This window comes from Scyliorhinus torazame, chromosome 10 (genome assembly GCF_047496885.1).
Source record: "Scyliorhinus torazame isolate Kashiwa2021f chromosome 10, sScyTor2.1, whole genome shotgun sequence".
NCBI classification, from domain to species: Eukaryota; Metazoa; Chordata; class Chondrichthyes; order Carcharhiniformes; family Scyliorhinidae; genus Scyliorhinus; species Scyliorhinus torazame.
The window spans coordinates 194304250-194323896 of NC_092716.1; the positions used below are offsets into that span (position 1 = coordinate 194304250).

Here is a 19647-nt window from a genome sequence, read left to right on the forward strand (position 1 = left end):
CCGCGATCGGGGCCCACCGATCCGCGGGCGGGCCTGTGCCATGGGGGCACTCTTTTCCTTCCGCCTTCGCCACGGTCTCCACCATGGCGGAGGCGGAAGAGACTCCCTCCACAGCGCATGCACGGGGATGCCGTGAGCGACCGCTTATGCTCCCACGCATGCGCCGCCCGGCAGTGTCATTTCCGCGCCAGCTGGCGGGGCACTTCCACCAGCTGGCGGGGTGGAAATCAGTCCGGCGCGGGCCTAGCTCCTCAAGGTTACGGCTCGGCCCCCCAAGATGCGGAGGATTCCGCACCTTAGGGGCGGCGCGATGCCAGACTGATTTGCACTGTTTTTGGCGCCGGTCGGCGGACATCGCGCCGATACCGGAGAATTTCGCCCAAGATGTTAAATCGCAGATGGACATTCTGCACTTGTTCAAAGAAGAACAGGGGCATTCTCCCTGGTTTCCTGGCCAATATTTGTCATTCAACCATTTACCATTTATTTGATTGCTGCTTCTTGGGACTTTCCTTTGAGCAAATTGGTTGCCATGTTTCCTATATCATGGGCGAAATTCTCCGTTATCGGCGGAAAGTCCGCCGATCGGCGCAAAAAACGGTGCAAATCCGACTTGCATCACGTCGGAAAAATGGGTCGATAGTTTCCGGCCCGAAATGGGCTAGCAGCGACGTAACGGGATCCGCGCTTGCGCAGTGGTTCACGCCGTGCAGCGTCATATGCGCTGCACGGCGTGACGGCTCATAAGGCCGCGCTGCTCCCCCCCCACCCGACCGGAACACCCGACCGCAACACCCGACTGGATGGCTGGCCGTCGCTCAGCCCCGAGGTTCGAGTCACGCGATGTGGAGGCGCTCCTGGACGCGGTGGAGCAGAGGAGGGACGCCCTGTATCCCGGGCACGGCCGCAGAGTTGCCCCACACCACAGCCGGCGTCTGTGGAGGGAAGTGGCAGAGGCCGGCAAGAGGCAGAGGCTGTGGCCCTGACACAACGGACAGGCACCCAGTGCCACAAGAAGGTGAACAACCTCGTCAGAGCAGGCAGGGTGAGTCCCCCATATCCCCCCCTCCCCCATATCCCCCCTCCCCATATCCCCCCTCCCCCATATCCCCCCTCCCCCATATCCCCCCTCCCCCATATCCTCCCTCCCCCATATCCTCCCTCCCCCATATCCCCCCTCCCCCATATCCCCCCTCCCCCATATCCCCCCTCCCCCATATCCCCCCTCCCCCATATCCCCCCTCCCCCATATCCCCCCTCCCCCATATCCCCCCTCCCCCATATCCCCCATATCCCCCCTCCCCCATATCCCCCCTCCCCCATATCCCCCCCCTCCCCATATCCCCCCCTCCCCCATATCCCCCCTCCCCCATATTCCCCCCTCCCCCATATCCCCCCCTCCCCCATATCCCCCCCTCCCCATATCCCCCCTCCCCCATATCCCCCCTCCCCCATATCCCCCCTCCCCCATATCCCCCCTCCCCCATATCCCCCCTCCCCCATATCCCCCCTCCCCCATATCCCCCCTCCCCCATATCCCCCCACCCCCATATCCCCCCTCCCCCATATCCCCCCTCCCCCATATCCCCCCTCCCCCATATCCCCCCTCCCCCATATCCCCCCTCCCCCATATCCCCCCTCCCCCATATCCCCCCTCCCCCATATCCCCAAGTGAATCCAGCCCTAACCTTAACCTTTGCAATGCACGCGCAACCGATGGCGTGCATTCATATACCTGCCTAACAGTGTTGCCTTTTACCCATGCCCCCCCCCCGCAGGAGAAGCGCGCACACAACAATAGGGAGCATGTGAGGACTGGAGGAGGGCCCGCTGATGAGAGGCCACTGACCGTACACGAGGAAAGGGCACTGGAACTGGCTGGCGGACCTGAGGACCGGGAGATAGCTGATGCAGAGGTCGGGGGCGTACTAGCGAGTGAGCCATCGACAGCCCGTCCCCATATCCCCCCTCCCCTATATCCCCCTCCCCCGTATCACCTGATCACTGCCTGATGTCTAATCATGCATGCTTCATTGTGTATCGCAGGACCAAACGTCCAGGCACCCATCCCCGCAGATGCAGACCGCCCGCAGGATGCCCCTCGGAGACCACAGGAGACGGAGAGACCCGGACCCTCCAGCATGCGACGCCCGCAGGATGCCCCTCGGAGACTACAGGAGACGGAGAGACCCGCACCCTCCAGCATGCGACGCCCGCAGGATGCCCCTCGGAGACCACGGGAGACGGAGAGACCCGCACCCTCCAGCATGCGACGCCCGCAGGATGCCCCTCGGAGACCACGGGAGATGGAGAGACCCGGACCCTCCAGCATGCGACGCCCGCAGGTTGCCCCTCGGAGACCACAGGAGACGGAGAGACCCGCACCCACGAGCATGCGACGCCCGCAGGATGCCCCTCGGAGACTACAGGAGACGGAGAGACCCGCACCCTCCAGCATGCGACGCCCGCAGGATGCCCCTCGGAGACCACGGGAGACGGAGAGACCCGCACCCTCCAGCATGCGACGCCCGCAGGATGCCCCTCGCACACCACGGGAGACGGAGAGACCCGGACCCTCCAGCATGCGACGCCCGCAGGTTGCCCCTCGGAGACCACAGGAGACGGAGAGACCCGCACCCACGAGCATGCGACGCCCGCAGGATGTCCCTCGCACACCACTGGAGACGGAGAGACCTGGAGCAAGAGGGAGACGACACCCCCGTCACGTGCGGGAGCGACCACCCAGCGACGAGGGGGGCAGCCACAGGCCCCCGTCACATCCGAGCCAGGACACCACTACCCTGGACACCACTACCCTGGACACCACTACCCAGGACACCACTACCCAGGACACCACTACCCGGGACAGCACTACCCAGGAAGACGAAATACCGGACAGTGACTCAGAGTGGGTGGGTGGAGACGAACCCCCACCCCAAAGTGCCATGGACTCAGAGTGGGACGAAGAGCACGACACAACGCCACTGCTGTCACCAACACCCTCCACCATCGCAGAAACACTCGCCACGGTTGGGCACTTTAGTAATGAGGCGTCTGGTACACTCACTGGTGCGCACAACACAGCCGTCCCGGTACAGCAGGTGGAGGTAGGAGCAGCAGAGGGGCCGGGCGGTCGGAGGGCAGCCCAGCCCAAGTGAACATCTGCCGCCCAGATGGATCCCGGGTTCCTGCAGTTACCACACCCACACATAGATCCGATGCAACCACCGACCCGGAGACGAGCGAAGAGGGTGGCTTGCGGCGGCTGCGGTCGCAGGTGGAGGAGTCCACCCGCGTCCAGGAGCTGGGAGTGGTGCCGGTCATGCGTGCCACCCAGGCCGACACCGCACGGGTGGCGTCCGCGGTGGAGGCAATGGGTGCGACGGTGTCAGACATGGGGAACGGTTTGCGAGGCCTGGGCCTTCAGTGCAGGCGGCGTCTGTGGCCCAGGAAATAGCTGCCCTCTCACAGGAGGCCATGAGCCAGTGCCAGCGCCAGATGGCAGAGGCGCTCAACGCCATAGCCCAGTCTCTGCAGGCCATGGCCCAGTCTCAGCAGGCCATGGCCCAGTCTCTGCAGGCCATCGCTGAGGGCATCGGCGCCAGTGGCCATGTGCGAGCCGGCGTCGCACTGTCACAGACAGGGTTTGCCAACCCCCTGGGCTCCATGGCTGCAAACCTGCAGACCCCTGTCGATACCAGCACGGGCCTCCAGGACTGGCAGCGCCAGATGTCGGGGGGGGCGTCGGATGGCCAGTCCGTTCGCATCCCCCACCCATGTAGAGGCCTGGGGGCCATCGGGCACCCTGAGGGAGGAGGTGGTGTGGTCCGTCCCGGTTCCCTCTGGAGGGGAGGTCCCGGTACACCGCGACACCTTGGACTCCCCACCCCCCCCCCCTTCCGTCCCAAGTGCATCGGGTGGGCAACGGGCAGGATAGGCTGGCAGCTCGCCATCCCAGTCGCCCGGGCCGCAGCCTGGCCCGGCCCATCTAGGCCAGGACGCCCCAGGAAACGGCCGCCAAAGGGATCCAGTGTCAGAGGGCAGGAATCACAGGAGTCCACCTCCAGTTCTGCTGTACCGTCTGGGGAACCACGTAGACGTAGTCAAAGGGCCCGTAAGGCCAAACTATTAGACACTGAGTAAGTTGGCACGGGTGCAGGGCACAGATGAGTTTTAGGGGCTAGGGCATGTGCATGAACTCCTTTGGTTATTAAAGTCAATGTTACACCTACCGAAGCTGCCTTTGTGCTCTGTCCAAAGTGTGCGGGGGTGTCATGTACGTTGAGCGCAGGTGTGTGTGTGAGGGGTGGTCTTACCTCAGCCCCAGGTGAGTCTGCCCCGTTCCCCCTGGGCCGCCATCAACATCCCCCGGGCAGAGGACGGGACCGTGCGCTGCAGTGTCACAGCCGCATGCAGGGATGGTCCGGGTGGATGGTGGTACTGTGGCCATGGGTCAGACATAGTTCAACGATGTAGAGCCAGGAGCTCATCGCAGGGCGGGTTGTCATCATCCTCCATGGCCTGCGATAGACACGCGTCCACCCGCAACTGTGTGAGCCCGGCCCGTTGTGCCGCACGCAGGTGGATCGGCAATGGAGGAGGGGGGGGGGGGGGTGGTGTGCTTGCGGGTGGGGTGGGTGGGGTTGGGGAGGGGGGTGAGGGTGCTGGGTGGGTGGATGGGTGGGGGGTGTGGGTGGTCGGCTGTTGCCATAGTGTGCGGTCTGTGGCCATACTACCCGATTCTCACGCCCATCTAGTAGGTGAAGCGGGCGCCTATCAGTCTGTCCCGTGCCCGCTGGGCCAGCCGGTAACGGTGGACAGCCACCCGCCTGTGTCTACCCCGTCTGCCCTGACCATTGCCCCCATCCCCCTCATCTGGGAGGACTGGGCCTCTTCCTGCTGCTCCTCCACTCCGCCCTCCTCTGCCTGCGGCACATCGCCCCTCTGCTGGGCTATGTTGTGCAGGACGCAGCACACCACAATGATGCGGCCGACCCTATCTGACCGATACTGGAGGGCGCCCCCAGAGAGGTCCAGGCACCTGAAACGCATCTTCAGCACGCCAAAGCACCTCTCGATCACTCCCCTTGTCGCTACATGGGCATCATTGTAGCGGTTCTCCGCCTCATTGCTTGGCCTCCGTATAGGCGTCATCAGCCACGATCGCAATGGGTAGCCCCTGTCGCCTAGCAACCAGCCCCTCAGCCGGGGATGGCGTCCCTCGTACATGCCGGGGATGGATGACCGCGACAACACGAATGAGTCGTGTACACTGCCTGGGTGACGGGCGCAGACGTGCAGGATCATCATGCGGTGGTCGCAGACCACCTCTACGTTCATCGAATAGGTCCCCTTCCTATTAGTGAACACGGCCCTGTTATCTGCAGGTGGCCGCACGGCGACGTGCATCCCATCGATCGCGCCCTGGACCATGGGGAACCCGGCCACGGCAGAGAAGCCCACTGCCCGGGCATCTTGGCTGGCCCGGTCCACGGGGAAGCGGATGTAGCGGTGCGCCATGGCATATAGGGCATCTGTCACTGCCCGGATGCACCGGTGCACCGATGTCTGCGATATGCCGGACAGGTCCCCATTCGGTGCCTGGAATGACCCCATTGCATAAAAGTTCAGGGCCACCGTAACCTTGACGGACACGGGGAGAGGGTGTCCCCCGCCAGTGCCACGCGGTGACAGGTGTGCCAGCAGGTGGCAGATGTGTGCCACGGTTTCCCGGCTCATCCGGAGTCTCCTCCTGCATTCCCGGTCCGTGAGGTCCTGGTATGACTGCCGGGGCCGGTACACACGGGGCGCCCTCGGGTGCCTCCGTTGCCGTGGGGCCGCGACGTTCTCCTCCCCCTCCTCGTCCTGTCGGTCAGGTGTCCCTCCAGCCTGGGCGGCTGCCGCCTGCCCCTCTGCGGCAGCCTGCGCCGCCTCTCTGGCACGCTCCTCCTCCTCCTCATCCAGGGCAACATAGGCATGAGCGGCTGCCACCACGGCGGCCAACATCGCTGGATGATCTGAAAACATGACGGCCTGGTGGGGGGGGAGGGGAACGACGACATGTCGTCATTGCCCATATCCCCTCCTCCCCCCAGCCAGGTGGCATGGACCGCATGGGTCCAACTGTTGGAGGCTGGCACCTGGCCAGGTGGACCAACTCACTTGCCCTCCCATCTCCGTCCTCGGCACGGACCACCCCCAACCTCCACCCCAACACGGACCCCCCCCCCCAACTTCCACCCCGGCACGGACCCCCCCCAACCTCACCCCGGCACGGACCCCCCCCCAACCTCCACCCCAGCACGGACCACCCCCCAACCTCCACCCCGGCACGGCACGGACCCCCCCCCCCCCCAACCTCCACCCTGGCACGGACCCCCCCCCCAAACTCACCCCGGCACGGACCCCCCCCCCCACCTCCACCCCAGCACGGACCCCCCCCCAACCTCCACCCCGGCACGGCACGGACCCCCCCCAACCTCAACCCCGGCACGGACCCCCCCCCCAACCTCCATCCCGGACCGGACCCCCCCCCTCCAACCTCCACCCCAGCACGGACCCCCCCCCCCCAACCTCCACCCCAGCACGGACCCCCCCCAACCTCCACCCCGGCACGGCACGGAGCCCCCCCCAACCTCCACCCCGGCACGGACCCCCCCCCCAACCTCACCCCGGCACGGACCCCCCCCCAACCTCCACCCCGGCACGGACCCCCCCCCCCCAACCTCCACCCCGGCACGGACCCCCCCCCAACCTCCACCCCGGCACGGACCCCCCCCCCCCAACCTCACCCTGGCACGTACCCCCCCCAACCTCCACCCCAGCACGGACCCCCCCAACCTCCACCCCGGCACGGACCCCCCCCAACCTCCACCCCGGCACGGACCCCCCCCCCCCAACCTCCACCCCGGCACGGACCCCCCCCCCCACCTCACCCCGGCACGGACCCCCCCCAACCTCCACCCCAGCACGGACCCCCCCCAACCTCCACCCCGGCACGGCACGGACCCCCCCCCCCCAACCTCCACCCCGGCACGGACCCCCCATCCACCTCCCCGGCACGGACCCCCTCCCGGCACTCCCCCGGAGCCCAGCCTACTCTAACCACCCCCCCGCCGCACACACACACACACAACCCGAGACACACCTCTCCTCACGCATTCAGACTGCGGCCACGCCATTGCCTGCCCAGAGCCAACCCCCCAGGCCGTCACTCACCTCCACGCTGGTCGGCGTGAACCTGGAGCACAGGTTCACGCCGATGAAAAGGAGGTTTAATTTACGTCGACGTGAACGGTCATCACGTCAACGGGACTTCGGCCCATCCGGAAGGGAGAATATCGGCAGGCCGAAAATCGGCTGCCTTGCGCAGACCCGTGACATTCTCCGCGGCAGCGGCGACATTAACACCCCGCCGACTTTTCTCCCTTCGGAGACTTCGGCAACCGGCGGGGGCGGGATTCACGGCGGCCAACGGCCATTCTCCAACCCTCTGGGGGGTCGGAGAATGACTCCCCATATGAGTGACCAGACTTCAAAAGGCTGTGAAGTGTTTGGGGGATTCTTTGGGGTCATTCAAGGTATTATAGAAATGCAATGATTTCTTACCAGGCGGCATATCACAGTTCAGGAATACAATTGCTGCACACATAAGAGAATTCTTAATGCATTCTTATTTTGACTCAATATCTACTATGGATGTTTTGACCCACTTAAAACAGTTCGGGCAATATCATTCTGAGGTACATCGGATTTCTCAATATCAACTGTCCAAAATCTTTGGAAGACAAGGTATTCCTAGATTTTGTAGTAACTCCTTATGTAGCACCACCCCTTAAAAGATAATCTAATTTATGCACTTAATGAGTTTCATCTCGTTATGCTCACCTTGAACACAACTAACAAATACATGCCTCCTTTCAATGTGTACAGAGGCATGAATTTCAGCTTCCTAATTAATGGAACAGTGAACTTCAAGTCATCCTTAAATATCATGTTTGTTTTTTTAGCTTCTTACTTTACAAGAGTTTATTAGAAATGTGCTATAAATATAAAATATGCATCACAGTCGATATTGGGTGACAATTAGTTCATATCTAACACTGCCTGATTATCTCTAGTAGGCGTTAAGCTACAAATGATGCACCGGTCATTATGAGGGAAACATTATTTGAGAGCAGCTCAAACATTTCTACGGTGAGTGGGGGTTTGGAGGGGGTTGTGCAATACAACACAAAATGCAGAACAAAATTAAATTAAAACTGGCCCATTAAGCAGAGAGATCACTCTTGCGCATAAAAGGGTGGTGGAAGCTTCGGGAATCACTCACCCAATGGGCTGTCGGGCTGGTGGGATGGATGACTGAGGTAGCGAGTGGGGTTTGAAATTCCTAGACTGGGATCAAGACATTTTTATAAGGTGAGGGCATCAAGGAATATGGAATAAGGTTGCCAAATGGAATTCTGGTGCAGGTCTGCCGTGATTTATTTGAACAGTGGAATTGGCACCAGGAACTGAATCACCTCTTCCTTGTAATAAATGCAGAATACTACGGGTGCTGGAAATCTGAACTAAAAACAGAAAATGCTGGATAAACTCAGCAGGTCTATCAGTATTTGTGGAAAGAAAAACAGAAGTAACGTTTTGAATCTTCTACCTCATCCTTTTCCTGTGTTCCTATGCATTTTGGATTATAAAATAAAGGTGCTGAGTCTATATGTAAGAAAATATCTAAATGAGTGAAACAGCCAGAATTATTGTCATGGTTGATTAAAATTCTTCCCAAAGAAAGTTGGCTGGGAGAACGAATGTTTAAGACTTTATCTTCAGCTGCTGAGACCCTAAGTTGTCGAAATCGCTCCCTGAACCTCTTCATCTCTCTATCTTTCTCTGCTCCTTGAAGACACTCTGTAAAACCTACGTCTCTGATGAAGCACTTGATCAGCTTTGTTAGTAGCTCTTTATGTGGCTCAGTGTCAAATCATGCTCCTGTGAACTACCTTGGGACATTTTACTATGTTAAAGGGCTATATAAATGCAAGCTGTTGGTGATGATGGATTTTGTTTACAGCCTGTAAATTCTTCTTTCTAACATAAAATGCAAGAAGCGCAATTAGGCAGGAGGCCTAATAATGGGAAATGAACCGAAAGAGATAACGGAAATAAGCATGAGAAAACATCTAGGGAGTAATGATTACACTATAAGGCTTAAGGTAACGATTGTGAAAGATGTAGATAGTACAAAGTACACAGCAAAAGATTGGGAAAAAAGCCAAGCATGAGCGAATGGGTATGGAACGAAGCATGAGAAATTGAAGAAAAATATCGACAGACAGAGAAGTGAAAGAACAGTGGCCAATATTTAATGGAAAAATCAATACAGTTCAAGAGAAACATATTGCACTAAAAGTAAGAACAAACGAGCCAAGAATGAGATGACATGGATAAATACAGAAGTAAGGATAAAATTGAATCTGATGGAAAAGGTACAAGGCAAGGTGCTTAAACACGAAAGGACAGGATGACGAAAGGGATTCTGCTGAGGTTCGGAATGCAGTTGTTGTGGAATTCATAGACTTTTAGAAGGCCTTGGAAAAGGTGCCACAGAAGAGAATTGTGTTGATGGATAGGGCATGTGGAGTTAGGGATCAGGTAGCAGAATGGATTGAAAGATGGCTACAAAACAGAAGACTGTAGGGAGCTTTTCAGAAGCCACTCAAGCTGACAGAAGATGGGAAGTAGTACCCTGTAAGGACCAGTTCTGGGATCACTGTTATTCGCCAATTTGACCAATTTGTAAATTGGAGGCATGATGTCAAAATTTGCGGATGATACCAAATTGCTGGTGGTTATGAAGGGGGAGATAATCTCTTATAGGGCACACGGTAGCATTGTGGATAGCAAAATTGTTTCACAGCTCCAGGGTCCCAGGTTCGATTCCGGCTTGGGTCACTGTCTGTGCGGAGTCTGCACATCCTCCCCGTGTGTGCGTGGGTTTCCTCCGGGTGCTCCGGTTTCCTCCCACAGTCCAAAGATGTGCAGGTTAGGTGGATTGGCCATGATAAATTGTCCTTAGTGTCCAAAATTGTCCTTAGTGTTGGGTGGGGTTACTGGTTATAGGGATAGGGTGGAGGTGTTGACCTTGGGTAGGGTGCTCTTTCCAAGAGCCGGTGCAGACTCGATGGGCCGAATGGCCTCCTTCGGCACTGTAAATTCTATAAAGAGAAGCGTGGAAGTGTGGAGAGGCAGAGACTGGTGAATGCCTACCTTGAGGTGGACCGCCAATACTCGCTTGCCCCGACGCCGGAGTTGTTTAATAGAGATGCTAAAAATGATTAAGATTTTAAACAAATAAGGAGAAATTGTTTCCACTGGCAGCAGGCTGATAATCGGAGGATAAAGATTTAAGGTCATTGGCAAAAGATCCAGAGGAGATTTGAGGAGGAATTGTATCCAGCAGTGAGTTGTTACAATCTGAAACAATTGTCTGGAAGTGAACTGGAAGTAGAATCAATTGTAACTTTGAAAGGGGAATTGGATAAAAAGCTAAAAAGAAAATATTTCTTGGGTTACGCAAAAAGAGCAGGGAAGTGGGACTAATTGGATGGCATGATGGGCTGAATGGCTTCTTTCTATGTTAATTCTTTTGGAGTGAAAGCTGACTTGTATTTAAATAAGAATGTCAATCATAAACCCAAGTTTCATCCCAGTGTTCAAAGAAAGGTGGTATTCAGCTCTTTAATTAACAGAGTAATGAACTTGGTGTCAGCCTTAAATATCACACCAGACTTTTCAACATCTCATCTCGTAAAGGTTTGCTAAGAATGCACTGTGATTATTATGTGAGTGTGTCACAATTAACAATGAGCGGCAACTTTATCCATTCATGATGTTGTCTGACGGCTGTATGGAATGTGCAAACCATTAAATTGTTTGCTTGTTTAGTTCAAGGGCCAATACTTGAGAGCAAAATGAGACAAGAATGGCTATTAATTTGTTTGTGCTCTCAATAGATGCTGCAACCATTTTAATCGGCACCCCATACACATTGGAGTGTACAGATGCTTTGCAAAGATTATGAAGCTATATGGTGTTTGACAGCTGAATGGGGAAGTAATTATAATATCAAGCGCCCATCATCATACAGAATTCCACTGGGAAGTGGTTGGATTAATTTCTTGCCTGCGCTGCCAGCATAAACCTCTCGCCTCAGAGTCAAAGATTTGCAGGTTCAAGCTCCAGTACACACCTGAACACATCATTCATGCTGACACTGTCAGTACTATACTGAGGGGCATGTCGTAATCGGAGGTGTTATCTTTCAGATGAAGCATTGAACCATCTTCCTGATCAAGTGGATGTACAGAGCTTTGTGGCACTGTTTGAAGAAATGCAAGGGGGCTCCCCTGATGTCTTGCTCAATATTCCTCCACGCTAATGAAAACTTGTTCACTGGCCATTCAAACATTTGCTGTTCTTGTGACCTTGCCAAGTGCAAATTAGCTGTTGTATTTGCTTATGTAACAAGTGACTGCACATAGAGATTCATAGAACAGAAGAGTGGTTGGAGTGCAGAAGGAGGTCATTCAGACTGTCTTGTTCATGCTGGTTCTCTGCAAGAACAACTCACTTGGTCCCACTCTCCGACCTTTTCCCCACAGCCCTGCAACTTTATTCCCTTCAGATAATTAACCAATTCACATTTGAAAGCCATAACTCTATCTACCTCCACCATCTTCCCAGGCAATGTATTCCAGTTCCTATCCACCTGCTGCTGAAAAGGATTCCGCCCCCCCCATGTCTTTTCTGGATCATTTGCCAATCACCTTAATTGGTGCCCTCTGGTTCTTGAACTTTTCTCCGATGAGGACAGTTTCGCCCTGGGCGGGATTTTCCAGTCCTGCCCAAGACGGGAAATTCCTGCCCGAGGCCAACAGACCTTTCAATGATCTTTCAAATTTCCCGTCCTGCCCATGGCGATGCCTATGGCAGGCAGGACAGTAACATTTACCCCGTCTCTGCTCTGTCCAGACCCCTCATGATATCAGAAGTTGCCAGAAACTCTCAAACTTCTCCAGGCTAAGCTTCACCAATCCAACCTTGTAATTGAAGTCCCAGTTACTATTCTCATAAACCTTTTCTCCACCTTCTCTAATGCCGTAATATATTTTCTAAAGTGTTGTGCTCATAATTGGAATAGAAAGGGAACTGGACTAGTAATTGAGGAGCCAGTGCCATGGTAGTATCGCTGGACTAGTAATCCAGAGACCCAGAGTCATGCTCTGGGGATCGGGGTTCGAATCCCGCCATGGTAGAGCGTGAAATTTGAATTTAATAAAAATCGGGAAATAAATGTCTAAAAGGTGACCAGGAAACCATTGCTGATTGTGGTGAAAACCCATCTGGTTCACTAATGTCTTTTAGGGAAGGAAATCTGTCATCCTTACCTGGACTGGCCTACATGTGACTCCAGATCCACAGTAATGTGGTAGACTCTTGAGTGCCCTCAGGGATGGGCAATAAATGCTGGCTCTGCCAGCCATGCCCAGATCCCATGAACAAATTAAAAATATATTTTAGTACTGTGGCCACAAGAGCAGGTCAGGGCCTGTTCCCAAAGCCTGTCCACCGCCACAAGGCACAAGGCACACGTCAGAAGTGTAATGGAATATTCCCCACTTGCCTGGATGAGAGCAGCTCCACCAACACTCAAGAAGCTCGACACCATCCAGGACAAAGCAGCCCACTTGATTAGCATCTCTTCCACAAACATTCAAACCCTCCACCACCGACGCACAGTAGCAGACGTGTGTACCATCTCCAAGATGCACTTCAAGAACTCACCAAGGCTGCACCTTTCAAACCCACGACCGCTACCATCTAGAAGGACAAGAGCAACAGATACCTGGGAACACCACAATTTGGGGATTCACCTCCAAGTCACTCACCATCCTAACTTGGAAACATATTACTGTTCCTTCACCTTCGCCAGGGCAAAATCCTGGAACTCCCTCCCTAACAGCACTGTGGATTGACCTACACTACATGGACTGCAGCGGTTCAAGAAGGAAGTTAAACTCCACCTTCTCAAGGGCAATTAGGGATGGACAACAAATGCTGGCCTACCCAGCAACGCCCACATCCCGTTACTTCCTTGTCTGTCTATGTCCTCTTAAAATCTGTTGCTATCCTCACAGTTCACAATACTTCCAAGTTTTGTGTCATCGTCAAATTTTGAAATTGTGTCCTGCATCCTAGTTTAATCATTAAAATAGATCAAGAAAAGGAGTGGTCCTAATCCCATTCCTGGAGAACCCCACTATATCTTTAAACCAGTCCAAAGAAAACAGTTCACCATTGCTCTCTGTTTCCTGTCACTCCGGAGATTGCATATCAATGCTGCCACTGCCTCTTTTATTCCATGGGCACTTTGCACACATGTCTGTTCTGTGGCACTTTATCAAACTGTTGCTCTTTTATCTTTATTAATAATAACCATAAGATGTGAGATCGTTCCGTGTATTGGACAAATGACCAATACGGGGAGCACGATAGCATTGTGGATAGCACAACTGCTTCACAGCTCCAGGGTCCCAGGTTCGATTCCGGCTTGGGTCACTGTCTGTGCGGAGTCTGCACATCCTCCCCGTGTGTGCGTGGGTTTCCTTCGGGTGTTCATGTTTCCTCCACAGTCCAAAGATGTACAGGTTAGGTGGATTGGCCATGATAAATTGCCCTTCGTGTCCAAAATTGCCCTTAGTGTTGGGTGGGGTTACTGGGTTATGGGGATAGGGTGGAGGTGTTGCCCTTGGGTAGGGTGCTCTTTCCAAGTGCCGGTGCAAACTCGAAGGGCCAAATGGCCTCCTTCTGCACAGTAAATTCTATGAAACTCTATGAAACCACACAACCAGTATATTAGTTCAATTACTATTTATTATTAAACATAGGCTTGGTTCTATGCGTGATACACATTAAACTATACCTAACAGCTTAAATGACTTTTACTTAAGTTTCAAGTAACCGGCTCTGTGCAGGTTAGACAAGGCCTTTGTCTGAATCCCCACATGTGGCGGCTGGAAGTCGTCCGGTACGTCTCGGCTGCGGCTCATCCTTCAGATAGCGATCGCGGATCCTTGAACTTGGCTGGCTGATGTGCTGCAGTTGGTGGGGCAGAGGCCGGTCCCAAAAGAAACCGAGTGTTGGTCATGCAGTTCCTCTTATCCTCCGTTCTTTCGTGCTCTTTTGGGCGGTCCCACCCCTGGATCTAACGGATCAATAGGATTTCGAACACCCTAATCAATTCTGGCCAATTAGGGATGGGTACCTTGATAGCTGGGCGGATCCTAATTGTTATTGTCCAAGGCTCATAGGCAAATAAGGTAAATAGGCACCCCCGAGTCTGTTACTGCTGCTATGTTCCAATCTATGTCCCATTGCCCTGGGGAAATCGGTGATTGACCTTTAGCAGGTACAAGTTTCTGTGTAGGTCTGGTTTCCTCTGCACAATACACAGGGGCTGTGTATCGTCTGTGTCCCAACCTGACCACAATTCCAATTCTCCTTTGCGGGTGGCCATTTTAGATGGCCACAAAACACCTTTTCAAAGTCCATGTACACCAGCACATCAAGTTCATTACCCTCATCAACCCATTCTGTTATCTAATCAAAAAACATAATCAAGTTCATTAAACACGATTTGCCCTTACCAAACCTGTGCTGGTTTTCCTTAATCCATATTTATCAAAAGATATTTTTCTCCCAGATTAATGTTTCTAAAAGTTTTCACACCACCAAGGTTAGACTGACAGGCCTATACTCGCTAGGCCTATCCTTACCCCCTTTTGGAACAAGGGTGTAAGATTTGCAGCTCTCCAATCCTCTGGCACAAACTGTGTGTCTTCGGAGGATTGGATGATTACGGTCAGTGTCTCCTCAATTTCCACCCTCATTTCCTTCACTATCCATGGATGCATTTCGTGGTGCCTTATCAACTTTAAGTACAGCCAGCATTTTTAAAACCTCCTCCACCAAATTTTAGCTCATTTACTGCCTCAACTATCTGCTCTTTCACTAAGGCTTTTGCAACATCTTCTTCTTTGGTAAAGGCTGATGCGAAGTACCCCAGCTATTATCGATGCCTCCATGCGTAAACCCCCTTTTTGATCAGTAAGAGAGGATGGAAATTTATGAGGTACTGGCAATAAACTTCCAACCCTCCTTTGATTACATTTTTATTCTTTAGATGCCTTTAGGAGACTACTTGATTCCATTTTATGTTAGCTGCCAATCTCTTCTCATACACTCATAGAATCACTGAATTGTTACAGCACAGGAGGAGGCCATTTGGCCCATTGTGTCTACACTGTCTCTCCAAAGGAGCATCATAACTTAGTGTCATTCTCTAGTGATTTCCCTGTACTGTCTCTTTCCTTCTCTTACATCTTTTTTAACTTCCCCTCTGAACTTCCTATATTCAATCTGCTCTCACTTGTATTGTCACCCTGGGATTTATCAAATGCACCCTCTTTCTTCTTCAACTTACTCTCTATCTGTTTTGTCCGCTCGGGATTTTCAACATTCTTTGCCCTTTCTTTCCCCCTTGTAGGAATTTTCATCAACTGTACCTGAACAACCTCCTCTTTGAAGAGAATCCATTGTCTGTGTTACGGAGTCCTGGTGATAGCGCAACAGTAGGTAAGATACTGGGCCAGATCCGCAAAGCTTTTTTAATTTTGTAAGACTGTGCGAAAAAGATCAATTTGTTCCAGAAATGATTGCATAAGAAATAGGGCTTGGTTATTTTAACCAAGGGGCTGGTTTAGCACAGGGCTACATCACTGGCTTTGAAAGCAGAACAAGGCAGACCAGAAGCACGGTTCAATTCCCATACCAGCCTCCCCGAACAGGCGCCAGAATGTGGCGACTAGGGGCTTTTCACAGTAGCTTCATTTGAAGCCTACTTGTGACAATATTTCATTTAATTTTCATTTCATTTTACAAATAAAACAAAAAGGAAAACACTATTTTAACTTTTAAACTTCAAAACTAACAAGAACAACTTAAAAGTAATTCTTAACTCTAACATACAATTTTCCATGAAACAGCATGGAAAATGAACATACAGCTCTATACTCCACTTAGACAAGGAGGCAAAAATGATATTTGCATTCACAGAACATATTCCTGCTGGTAGTGAAGCTCCTTCAGACTTCTTTTTGAAATCCTGCCTTTGTGGTACATTTTCGTTAATTCTCCTAGCTGCTTTCCAAATCCTTCTGCCCTCACCTGTTCGAACAGAATTCTTTTCTCTCTCTGAGCTCCGTCCATCCCCTCAAACAATGGTTCTGTTGAGGGGTATCCAGACTTGAACTCATCATTGTCATCTGGGCTTTTGATTGCCCACTCCCGTTTACACAAAAGAACAGAGTCATGCTGTGAATATGCAATTATGGACAAAAGAAGCCATCAGACTCTGTAATGGGCTAATAGCTGGTCCGATCAGAGTGTCCTGGAGGACAATGTATCTTGAGAGAATCACCCCAGCTGAACAGGGGTATCCTGCTTATTCCCATTAATGAGAAGTCTGAATGGGACAATGTAACTCAGGCCATATCTGGGGTATACCTCTGACTCAGTGCTAGCAGCTTTACCCTCAGTCCGTTAACCCTTAAATTGCCCACTACATCTTCGATCCCATTTGCGGATCCAGTTTCCTAACATCCCTATCGTAATATCCGTTACAAATTTACCTGCCAATGTTCACTGCAGTTTACCTGGGCCAGAGCTGTTCTCACGCCGTTGCAATTGGCCCATCCGCTATTAATTAGTTTTATTTTGGATTGCTCCTTGTCCTCAGTCAACCAAAACCTTATGATACAATGATCACAGTTCATCTACTAACATTTGGTTCACTTGACCCACATCATTCGCCAGTACCAGATCCAGCAATGCCTCCTTTCTCAGTGAGCTAGAATCACACTAAAGTTTCACCTGCACATACTTCAGACACTCATCCCCTCTCAGCCCCCTGGGAAATTAGCATCCCAGTATAAATCTGGATCATTAAAATCTCCCATAATAGCTACACTTTGATTTTTGCACCTTCCTTTTGGCTGTAAAATACTTTGGGGCCATCCGACGATATTGCTTCATTAATCCAAGAAGTGATAGACAGGAGAAAACCCTCTGATCCATTCAGCATGTCCCTGACAGTTGTGCTACCTTTCATAATAGGTGCACACCTTATAAATTGTTTAGTCATTGATTGTTTAATTGTATTCAAGCAGTAGGTATTATCTGGGGAATTACTTGTGTTATTCAGTTGACCTTTAGCTGCTCTACAGATTTTCCCATCCTGCCCGTGATGATTCCCGCCACTGGCGGAATCGGAATATTCCGCCCAGGTTTTATCACGACATTCTGCCTGTACATAGGCCATTTAATTTCCATTGATTCTTTAATGCATTCAGGAAGGGATGCAGGTCTAGGTGGCATCTGATTTTGTCAGCGTATATTATTTAAGCAGAGTACAAGGCAACTAACATGATCCACAGTAGCTTACAGGTTAGAATATGTATTAATTAAAGATTAGAGATGCTTTCCACTCGTTGGCCATGGCACTGAGGGAGTCCAGGAAATGGAGGGGACTGGTCCGGGGGGGAGAGGAACACCGGGTGTCGTTGTATGCCGACGACCTGTTGTTGTATGTGGCGGATCCAGTGGAGGGGATGGCGGAGGTCATGCGGATCCTTAGGGAGTTTGGGGACTTTTCGGGGTATAAACGCAACGCAAGGGAAGAGTGAGCTCTTTGTGGGCATTCAGGAGACCAAGGAAGGGGGATAGACGAGCTACCGCTGAAGAGGGCGGAAAGGAGCTTTCTGTACCTAGGGATCCAAGTAGCTAGGAGTTGGGAGGCCCTGCACAAGCTCAATTTAATGTGGTTGGTGGAGCAGATGGAGGAGGATTTTAAAAGGTGGGATATGCTGCCACTCTCACTAGCGGGTAGGGTGCAGTCGGTCAAAATATGGTCCTCCCGAGGTTTCTCTTTGTGTTCCAGTGCCTTCCCATTATGATCCCCAAGGCCTTTTTCAAACGGGTAAGCAGGACCATCATGGGATTTGTGTGGGCAAATAAGACCCCGAGGGTGAAGAGTGTGTTTCTGGAGCGTAGCAGGGACGGGGGGGGGGTTTCTGGAGCGTAGCAGGGACGGGGGGGGGGGGGTGGCTGGCGCTGCTGAATTTGTGTGGCTATTATTGGGCAGCCAATGTGGCGATGATCCGTAAGTGGGGAATGGAGGGAGAGGGTGCGGCGTGGAAGAGGCTTGAGATGACGTCCTGTGTGGGCACGAGCCTGAGGGCGCTGGTGACGGCACCGCTGCCGCTCTCGCTGACAAGGTACACCACGAGTCCGGTGGTGGCGGCGACGCTGAAGATCTGGGGGCACTGGAGGCGACACGGGCGAGGTGGGAGCCTCGGCTTGGTCCCCAATTCGGGAGAACCATCGGTTTGTCCCGGGAAGGATGGATGGGGGGTTTCGGAGCTGGCATCGGGCAGGGATTAGAAGAATGGGGGACCTGTTCATCGATGGGACGTTTGCGAGCCTAGGGGCACTGGAGGAGAAGTTTGGGCTACCCCCGGGAAACGCTTTCAGGTAATTGCAAGTGAGGGCGTTTGTGAGGCGGCAGGTGTGGGAATTCCTGCTGCTTCCAGCACGTGGGATTCAGGACAGGGTGATTTCAGGTGTATGGGTTGGAGAAGGCAAGGTTTCGGCGATTTACCAGGAGCTGAAGGAAGAGGAGGAGGCCTCGGGGAGGGGGTTAAAGGGCAAGTGGGAGGAGGAGCTTGGGGAGGAGATAGATGAGGGTCTGTGGGCTGATGCCCTGAGTAGGGTTAATTCTCCCTCCTCTTGCGCCAGGTTCCGCCTAATACAGTTCAAAGTTACTCACAGAGCGCATATGACAGGGGCGAGGTTGAGTAGGTTCTTTGGGGTGGAGGACAGTTGTGGGAGGTGCTCGGGGAGCCCGGCAAATCACGTCCATATGTTCTGGTCGTGCCCGGCGCTGGATGGGTTTTGGAGGGGTTTTGCGAGGACTATGTCCAAGGTGGTGAACGCCCGGGTCAAGCCGAGATGGGGATTGGCATTATTTGGGGTATCGAACGAGCCGGGAGTGCAGGAGGCGAAAGATGCCGGTATTATGGTTTTTGCGTCCCTGGTAGCCCGGCGGAGGATTTTGCTACTATGGAAAGATGCGAAGCCCCCTAGTGTGGAAGCTTGGATCAATGACATGGCAGAGTTCATCAAGCTGGAGAGGATAAAGTTTGCCTTGCGAGGATCTATGCAAGGGTTCCTCAGGCGGTGGCAACCGTTCCTAGACTATCTCGCGGAGCATTAGGAGGTCAGCAGCAGCAGCCCAAGGGCGGGGGGGGGGGGGTCTTTTGGGGTGGCGTTTGGGTGAAGGTGGGGGGGGGGGTTCCCTATTTGTGTTTTTAAGGTTATATGGGGGGTTATTGTATATGGGGGAAATCCAATGTATAATTTCTGATTGTTGTGTTCTTGTTTCTTTTTGTTGGGGGGGGGTTTGTTGACAATTTGTTGAAAAACTTGAATATATATTTTTTTTAAAAAGAGATGCTTTCCACTCCACACGTA

At 53.0% G+C, this 19647-nt stretch overlaps 1 long non-coding RNA gene across 1 annotated transcript in view; it reads left to right on the forward strand.

Annotated features, from left to right (window-relative positions):
• The window catches only part of LOC140384912 (uncharacterized), a 336045-nt gene that overhangs the window by 220937 nt on the left and 95461 nt on the right, over positions 1–19647 (forward strand). The window contains exon 2 of the long non-coding RNA XR_011933211.1: positions 15605–15693. This is a non-coding gene — a long non-coding RNA (uncharacterized lncRNA). The remainder of the gene's footprint in view (positions 1–15604; positions 15694–19647) is intronic.